A 10,000-nucleotide genomic window follows, 5' to 3' on the forward strand; every position below is an offset into this window, starting at 1 on the left:
TTAAATTTATTATTTATTTATTTATTTATTGTTTACATGATTATTTGTCCATTCATTTATTCATTTATTCATCTATTTATTAATCTCATTCGTTCCGAACAGGGAAATGATTTACGAGCATTAGTAACCACATTTTTTGTTCGCCATTAAAACAGCATCCCTTGAGCTATTGCGAGATGCTACTCGGACCCTGTTCATGATGGCCACGAGTCCAGTACCATACTGATAAACAGCGCTGTTCACATTTAACCAATAAATAGTAAAGTTGTGAAAAACAAAGCATTCACATTCTATTTGGTAGCTTTATTTTTTTTATTATTATTTATGTATTTATCATTTTATCTCGTTTCATTTATTGATTTATTTTATTTTGTTCAACTTTCTTTATAGATTGTCAAAATGAGTATATGAAGAACGCTAATGGTAGATTAATTTTATTTGTCAAATTCCTAATATTTTAGAACCACTTTTTGTCTTAAATAGTTGGCAATTAGAGGGTCTCTTAATAAAGGATTATCTTACTACTATCAATTTGGGCTTTTAAAGGATCATTTATATCATAGACAAAAACGTAACAAATACTGTAAGATGAAGACTGAAAACATGTTTCATATTATAGATATCATTAGCAAACCCTATTAGGAGCGATAGAAGAAGGGGATTATAAGAAAAGGAGTTGAGGAGGAGGAGGAGGAGGAGGAGGAGGAGGAGGAGGAGGAGGAGGAGGAGGATCAGGAAAAGTAGTCTAAGGAGGATATGGTCATGATGAAAATGATGGCGTTGGTAATAACGATGCTGATGATGACGAAGATGACTATGGAAACCTTTAAAATATATTATGTCTAATCTCTTAAATGCATTCGTTTATCTGTTTTGTTCGTTCCTTTATTTTTGTCTTTATTCCATCGGCGATATGTTTTATTTTCTATCGGGTTTTACACCGGGCCATTTAGCCCGTTGATCCGATATTCTCGTTCTATTCAGCGTCAGATTATTGGCTTTGTATCGTTTTGAATGAATGTCTCGTTCTTTTAAATAGTTAGGAAGGTTTAGGAAATGCCTGAAAAAAAAAACAAAAAAACAAATAAACAAAATTAATAATAACAAAAACAACAGAAATTGCAGTGAGAAAAAATTTAAGCCGAAATCTTTGTCTACAAGAGAAATCTATTTTCATGAGTTTGTATGCGCGCGCGGATGTGTGTGTGTGTGTGTGTGTGTGTGTGTGTGTGCATGTGTGTGTGCATGTGTGTGTATGTGTATCTGTGTGTGATTGTTCTTATATAACTGCGTGTTTATTTAACATTTATAGGCGACCGTCTATCTGGGTTTTTAAGTATGAATTTATGTTTTAATTGTTTCTTTTGTTGTTGTTGGTCGAAAAAGGGGTTTTGAGCCCGAAACGTTCATTGTTTGTTATTTTGTTGTTTTATTTTAAGCTCTTATATTCATTTTTGGATAATTATCAATTGGGTGGATAATAATAATAATGAAATTTATTGCGCCCAATCCTTAATACAATAAAGCTCTAGGCGCATAACAATAACTTCAATCCATTCAAATTTCTCTCTCCTCTCTCTCTCTCTCTCTCTCTCTCTCTCTCTCTCTCTCTCTCTCTCACACACACACACACACACTAACTCTATCTATCTATCTCACTCTCAGTCTCTCTCGCTCTCTCTCTCTCTCTCTCTCTCTCTCTCTCTCACTTACACACCCACAAACCTTCCACCATCCAATTATTTAACATATTAAATAAAAAAAAAAGATATATATATATATATTTATATATATATATATATATATATATATATATATATATATATATATATATATATATATATATATATATATATATATATATATATATCCTGTGATCATGGTCTGCTCAAATAGAATAAATAATAAATTAAGAATTCTCGAAATAAATAAGTTTTTAAGTGTTTCCTGAAAGCGAGTTCAGTAGGGACGTCACGAAGAGATAAGGGGAGATTGTTCCAGACAGTCGGTGCAAAGTGACTAAAGGATCTGTCAGAGAGTTTTTTACCCTTTTTTGGCACTTTAAGTAGACGATGATCACCTGATCTCAATGCACGGGGCGGAACGGATGGTTCGACAAGATCATCGAGATAAGCAGGGGCGCTTTCGTGGAAACATTTAAAACACTTGACTCCAACCTTAAAGAGCACCCTGGCCCTAATGGGAAGCCAGTGTAAAGTCAAAAGCATTGGAGTCGTGTGTTCTCTCTTTTTTCTTCTTAAAACTATTCTAGCAGCTTGATTTTGAAACCGCTGGAGTTTATCAAGTAAGAAACCTGGGGTATTAGACAGGAGTGAATTACAATAATCTAAACGAGAAAAAACAAAAGCAGACACTAGAGTCTTTAAGGAATTTTGATTTTAAAATGCCGAAAGTTGGCCAATACGGCGAATTTCACAATGCAGAACTTTGCAAAGTTGTGTCGCATGATATTCCATGGACAGGTCACTGCTGAAATAAATTCCCAGGTTTCTGGCGTTTTCAGAAAACGTTATTTTCACATGATCGACACAAATCGAAAGGCCTTGTTCACAAATGTTATTTTAAGGATTACATAATAGGAGTTCTGTTTTCTCATCGTTCATTTTCAGTTTATTAGCTACCATCCAGTTCTTCACATCTTCAATGCAGTTCTCCATCGATTTCACTAACCCTTTAATTTCGCTTGGTTTTGCGAATTGGTAGAGCTGGGTGTCATCAGCGTACATATGATACGTGACATCGTATGACACCGGATTCCTATCCTTCTCACATTAGATTGAATATGTGAACTTTACCTGTATTATTTTGGGGTTAATCGGATGTCGTAAAGTGAATATAGATTTTATATCTTACCCACCGTGGGGGCGGTTTAGAAATCATTCAGAGCCATTAGGCCCATGGAATCGGAGTTTATTCCGGCTTCTATAGCGTGAAACGCACAAAAGTGAGTGTTATCCTTTGGACAGGACACTAATCTATCTTAAAGTACTTTCCGCCATATCTAACAGACCCAGCTACCCAATCACTGTTGTGTGGACGTCGGAGGTGAGGGGGGGGGGGGAGGCAGAAAAAAAAATCTCGACTGCATTCGGGATTGATCACGGCCCATTTGCGTGTGAAGCGAGTGCTTTACCAACTGAGCTATCGGGGCAGTTTAAGTTGAATTCATAATCAGAAGTAATTTGGGCTTTTTGCTACAAGTGCGTATTTCTTTGAGATGAAATACTATAAATTCTTCAGGATCCAACAAGTGAAATGTCATTTTATCTTAGATCATTTTCACGACATAAATCCGTTTTGAGACTAGTCACAAATGATTAGAAATATGACATTTAAGCTTTTCTTTAATTTGATAGTCATTTTAATCGATCACTACTTGAAGGATGAATTTTCTGGCCAAAATTTTTTTAATGTCATTTTTCAGAGTACGCCAGAGCATCCTCTTTACATAATAACTTCGTAGAGACCAGGTACCCATAAGAGTGATAGTAATTAGATGCCCGCCAGGTACCAGACGATACTGGATTGATGACGACAAGCAGTTCCAAGTTATAAATGGGTTGGGCAAGGGGTGCTGGGATATGCATGTACCCACTTACGTGTGTAATATTCTTCATTTCATGAGTCAGAAACTTGGAGAGAAAAAAATATCTTCAAGGGAACGACTGCCAGCTAAGCTGCATGCTACAACTAATTTAGAATTTTTAAAAACCCCAAAGAAGACAAGAAAAAAACCCAACAAAAAACAAAAACAAAACAAAAACAAAGTAAAATACAAAAGCCACTTAAACAAAAGTAAAATAAAACATGATAAGACACAGAGTCATATTGACAACGTTTGAAAGCCATATTTTCGTGTGGCTGGATGGCTAAGTGGCTAGGGCAACTGATCGCTGAACCCCCCCCCCCCTCTCTCTCTCTCTCTCTCTCTCTCTCTCTCTCTCTTTCTCTCTCCTCTCTCTCTCTCTCTCTCTCTCTCTCTCTCTCTCTCTCTATATAATATATATATATATAATATATATATATATATATAGATTATCAGCGGAGGGTGCCGTGTTAGTTGAATCCCGGGATCGGCTCTCTGACACCGTGATAGTTTTTATTCTCTCTTTTCACCTGATACTCCTACACACCCTATATTATTTCTCATCATTATTGACACAAATACCCCCGCCACACTTTTTCTGAATCATTACTGTAGTGACTTTCGACCGTAATAGTTTCATGCTTTTCCTAGATCCAACCCTTTCCGAATAATGTTATTCGCACTGACTGAATGTATGAATAAGCATTTTTTTAAATTATCCAATAGACAAATTTATTAGGATATATCAAAGATTGCCTATGAATTTGCGTCTGTGCAATATCGGATATTAAACAGATAGGCGACTACTCCTCTGGGCGAGCCGGTGATATGTATATTAACACCAGCCTGTGACAGCGAGATAATAAATACATGGTATATTATCATAATATACTTGGCTATCAGAAAACTCTTATATTGATAGATACGTGATGAATTTGATGATCATTCAATAAACATGAACAGTGTGTAGTTAGGGAGAGAGAGAGAGTCTATAAAAACAAAGCATCACAATGAATTTAAAAAAAAAAAACAAAACAGAACAAAACAAACAAAATCAAGAGAGAGAGTTCCTTCTATTCATCCTTCAGTTGATTAGATAGCTGGATCTTTCAAATCAGACACAAAACATATTGTGATAGTCCAGTGTCCTGTCATAAGTAGTCCTTCAGAGCTATTAGGCCTATGGAGCCGGAGTTTATCTCGGTTTCTATAGCGTGAAACAGACACTAATAATAGCTTGCTATCCTTAGTATAGGACTCCAGTCTATCTTTCCGCCATGTAGAACAGACCCAACCACCCAATCACTCCTGGGTAATTAGGTAAGGGGGGGGGGGGGAGGGTCAGAAAAATATCTCGACTGCATTCGGGATCGATCTCGGTCACTGCATATGAAGAGAGTGCTCTATCAACTGAGCAATCGGTAACCCCGTCCTATCACAAGGGTTGCAAACAATTTTTACTGTTCGTTATACGACACAAAAACTAAGAATGACTTTGATTCCACTGATCTCATGAGTCTAAATGACTACTTTTTCACGTTATGTTGATGTTATAATATTTTTGAAAAATGCAAAATAACAAACACAACAGAAATCATTTTTATTAATGTAATCGCAAGACAGGCTGGATAAAATTTATGACATTTTATTTTCAAAGAGTGTCCAGTGATTTTACGGCTGAATGAAATGTGGTTGGAGGAATTACTTTGGATTCCAAACCTGTTCGGGAATGACATCTCGAATCAATTGAAATTTGTAATGGAATTCTAAAATTGGAATCTCAGAGTTAATTGATCCGGGAAAGATGAATACGTTCCAGGTTTGATTACATTTTTGTTCTGCGTGACGTGATCTATTCAAATATTGTGCATGAGTGAGTTACAGAGAAAGTTTAAGGCCAGCTGTGACAGGAGGTAAAAATCTGTAAGATTTATTCTGTAGTATGTTTTTTAAGAAGGGGGAAACGATTTTAATCGTAAGATATGTTGCTATGATGAAAGTGATAATGGTGATGATGATGATGATGATGAACATGGTGATCAGGAGGGGGGGGGGGGAGGAGGAGGAAGTGGGGAGGAGGAAGAGGAGAAGCAGGAGGAGGAGGAGGAGCGGGAGGATCGGGGGAGGATGAAGATTGTAGTAGTGGTGGTGGTTGCGATAGACTATCATTCAATCCAAATGGTACCAATGAATTGCTATTATCCACACATAGCTAAATAAATCGGGATAAACTCCGGCTCTATCTTATGCCACATGGTCTTTATAGACTACTTTCTTCTCTTCCAATACAAACACACTAACAAACTTACACACACACACAAACACACACACACACATACACACACATAAACATAAACTCTCCCCAGGACAATGTCTTCAAAGTTGACAGAAGTTGTCTCTTAGGTTGAGCCCGATTCTAAGCCAATGATTATGTTGGGTCGTTGTCATTTGCAAAGCCGCACAGCCCTTAAAATGACATCGCTGTCATGTATTGGATTATGATATTTTCAAATCAAGTATAACATTAAAGACGTCTTAATACTTCATTCGTCTTCGTTCATCTGTAATTGAAAAGAGTATTCGTATAAAGAGGACGCCTAATAGGCGATTGGTACTGTATGAAACAGAAGGTTCCATTTGATCTGCTTGGGGAACGCATTGAAGATGATAAATCCGTGGAAATGCCTTATATAAATGTATATAATTATTTATTATTTAATAGAAGAAACGAACTTGACGTCATTCAACTCTTTGTTATTGTTACTAGCCAGCCAATTTTTATAAGTTCTCACTAAACGCTATCAATCAGACTATAAACTTTCAAGGTACGTGTCGGTACGTTGTATTCGGCTAGCGGAAGTTGTGAGCACTTTACCTAAACGCACAGCATCAACATCTGGTATCACTCAACAATTTGTCGTTGTTTATAGACAGACATGTTCTCAATAAATTATATCAATCAGACTATAAACGTTCAAGGTTGCATACAGTTTTGTGTGTTGGAACGTTATATCTGGTTGGCGGATGTTGTGAGTATTTTACTTGAAAGCATAACGTCAATAGTCAGTCACATCTTCTTCCGTCTTGAATTCTTCTTTATCTTCATCTATTTATGATATATCTACGTTTAAGCAAAATGCCTACCATTTGTTTCAGCCAGATCGATCGCCCAACACAAAATGTGTATAACCGTGAACATTAATTTGTGAAATGTTTGAAAATATAATTTAGTGAAACGTGATCACCGAACTGATGGTTTTCGAATCATACCAAAGAGCCGCGTGACGTCAACTTTATTTATTTCACAGCCCTTTTTAGTCTCGATTGATTATGATGTTATGGAAAATCAAATGTTCTTTATTATGGAGTTAATGTGTCCTGGTTTATCCCGCCGGCTCTTAAATTAACCCACATTTTTTTTAAAAAAAAGAGCTTTTATATAGCGCAATATCCACTAAATGTACTCAAAGCGCTTTACAAGGGCTCCTGGCCAACAGCAACAATTAATATGTAGGACGTGACAAGACGCCTGTTCGGCGATATTACATTTTTTTTTCGGACAGAGACAACGCTGTAAACGGTCAGGTACGGTGAGAGAATGTGAGTAAAGAGTCTTTTCCAAGGACTCAACTATGCGCCGAGCGAGGCTCGAACCCAGGACCTTCCGATCCGAGAGTGAGTGTCATTATAATTTTGGCAAGGAAACTTGTAGGTACTTCAAATATCGATCGATTAAAATGATCCTCATCTTGTTCAAACCTCACAAACCAGGGTCTATCTTGAAATCTTCCTTGAAGTCACAGGTATCAGATCAGGGTTTTTGACAAGTTGAGGTTAATTTAAATCAATCGATATTTGAAGGAGGAGTTTTGTAGCCAAAATGTTTTAACATTATGTTGTTTATTGTTTCAGTGTACGGCAAGGTATAGGAAAAACCGGCAGCCGGCGATTAGACAATACCGGCAGCCGGCGAATAGGAAAAACCGTCAGTCGGCGAATAGGCAAAACCGGCAGTCGGCAAAATAGACAAAACCGCGAAAATTATTGAAATAGCTTTCGCGGCTCCAGTGTAATTCGTTTATGCTTGACCCCTCTATTAATAATATGTAATAATAATATAATAATATGTGACTCACTCTTTGCACACACATTCACTCATTGACTAAAGCTAGACAAGATGACATGTGATCCATCGCTGTTGATAATATGTGCTAGATGAAAAAAAATGGGACTCAACTAGCTGTTAAAGGAAATAAATAAATACAATATCCAAGAATAAAGAACAAAATCTTATCCAACTCTCATCTTTATAACTATAAATTCCATGTTAGCATTATTGCTATCGTCCATTTCACGCAAACCGGCTGAAAAGTTATTAGAGAGAGAACGTCATGTTGGTTATGCGCATGCGTCTCTCGTCCTCCCTTCGGGAACACGTCACAGACTATGGGTGACGTCCAATCAAGGGACGCTACTCTTCCGCTAATCTCATTCCCTATACTCTGGCTCCGTGGATCTGAAGAATCAGTACAGTACAGTAATCCTTAAGAATTGGAGTGATCATGAATGTGAACTAATCTTGACAATCTCTACTCCAACGATGAATGAAATAACACAAACCTGAGAATACAGAAGTAATATTCCAGTCTGGTGTTGAGTCCTCGGGGGATTAAACATCTAAGGGCTTTAATCAGATATGTTTCCTGAATAATAATATGTTTACAATAATAATGTGTGACGTCAGATTATAAATCGTTAAATTTCACTCAAAATTAGATTCTTTAAAAATAAATATCATTTAAGTATCTTTGAATATGTCTTGTATTCAAAGATGACGAAATCAAAATTCATTGAGGGGCTTGCTTTTTGGAATTTGAATGTTGTTCCAAACTCGCATTCGCAAGCTCGTGCAGCGGTTGGTTACACGTCCGGAATGTCAAAAGGCAAGACTGTAAGAATCTTATATTATTGTCAATAGTGTTGATTTATTCTATCCATAAAATGTTTTCATTTCCGTGTCTTCATATTATATTAACATAACAAGTACAAGCAATCATCATTGTTTGTATTATATTATGTTATCTTCATGTTTGAGACAAAAAGTCAAGAAAATATAATTTGTTCATCGTAATTGATTGCGGATATTAACGCTATAATAATGTAATAGTAATATGTATTTACGAATATATTTTATTATTTATTTTGAACTAAATTCATTCAATTGTGACCAGATTTTCAGATGATAACGGTATCATCGGGTGACTTGTCACGGAAGTAATTTCCTTCAAAAATGGGTCAAATTTCCGGGAGTTTTTAAATTTATAACTTCCTTTGTTATAAAGATAGCTCGATTGGTAAAGTAATGACGTTGCTGGCTCTTGTATTTTGACACAATGGCAAGCGATGTTCAGCGTGGTCGTATCACAATGACGTTGACCTCTGTAATTCTGTTTATGGGCGTTATGTCAATGGGTAAGCCAAGAAATAACATTGAATTGTAAACTACTCGTCAATCTATCTCTACCTATGAACGCGTCCTTTTTCTACCAAAAACTCTTGTAATATTTGTTCCTGCCTTTAGTCAGGTACTAATTCACATCCAAGTCGAGTGTGTTAAGTGCCTTACCCAAGGCCACGACGTCAGGACCAGAATTGTACTGCTGAGCCACCAAGCGACATGTATATTATAATATGACTATTTTGGTTTACAGCATAAAACTTCATCTTTGCTAGGACACCCATTTCAAACGATATCGATAGATTTAGATTGAATCTATCTAGTACAAATATAGTAAGCTTTGCATAGTAACAGAGTGATAGATTGCATTCAGATAACGGAAAAGAGAGAGAGAGAGAGAGAGAGAGAGAGAGAGAGAGAGAGAGAGAGAGAGAGAGAGAGGTGTGGGGGAAGAGAGATTATACTCAGGAATAAATTTCCTGGAGGCGTGGATGCAATAGGTAGATGTAAAAACGATAGATAGTATGCCATCATGGTTAGGTATTGTGATATACGCAATTAGATAGAAAGATAGAAAGTATTTGTTTTGAATAGTATTATAATACAACTGTGTGTACGCATTTTCAGGTCTGGTAACCGAGAGCAATTATGGGCTTGATTTAACATTGTTGTAAAGGACGTATGGAAATTATTGTTGTTGTAGTTTTGTTTTACTGTCAATTTGTTTCCGGTGTGCAATTAAACGACTACATCATTTACAAACGTTTATATTTAGCTAGATGGTGCATTTTGAGATTCCACTTTGTCATAATGGAAAAGTCGATGTTTAACATATTTCTCCATTGAACACAAGGTAGTCAAAGGCTCGACTACGAGAAGAAGAGCAATTTTTTGGTGTAATTTGTGGCAATGACATTTGACAATCTTGGCGCTGT

General features: G+C 36.5%; 1 protein-coding gene across 1 annotated transcript in view; it reads left to right on the forward strand.

The window, feature by feature from the left end:
• The window catches only part of LOC144973070 (FMRFamide receptor-like), a 78,852-nt gene that overhangs the window by 60,594 nt on the left and 8,258 nt on the right, over positions 1-10,000 (forward strand). The gene's annotated exons all lie outside the window — the stretch shown is intronic.

The sequence above is a fragment of the Berghia stephanieae genome, chromosome 5 (genome assembly GCF_034508935.2).
Source record: "Berghia stephanieae isolate SIO BIC M18660-M18661 chromosome 5, UCSD_Bste_1.3, whole genome shotgun sequence".
NCBI classification, from domain to species: Eukaryota; Metazoa; Mollusca; class Gastropoda; order Nudibranchia; family Aeolidiidae; genus Berghia; species Berghia stephanieae.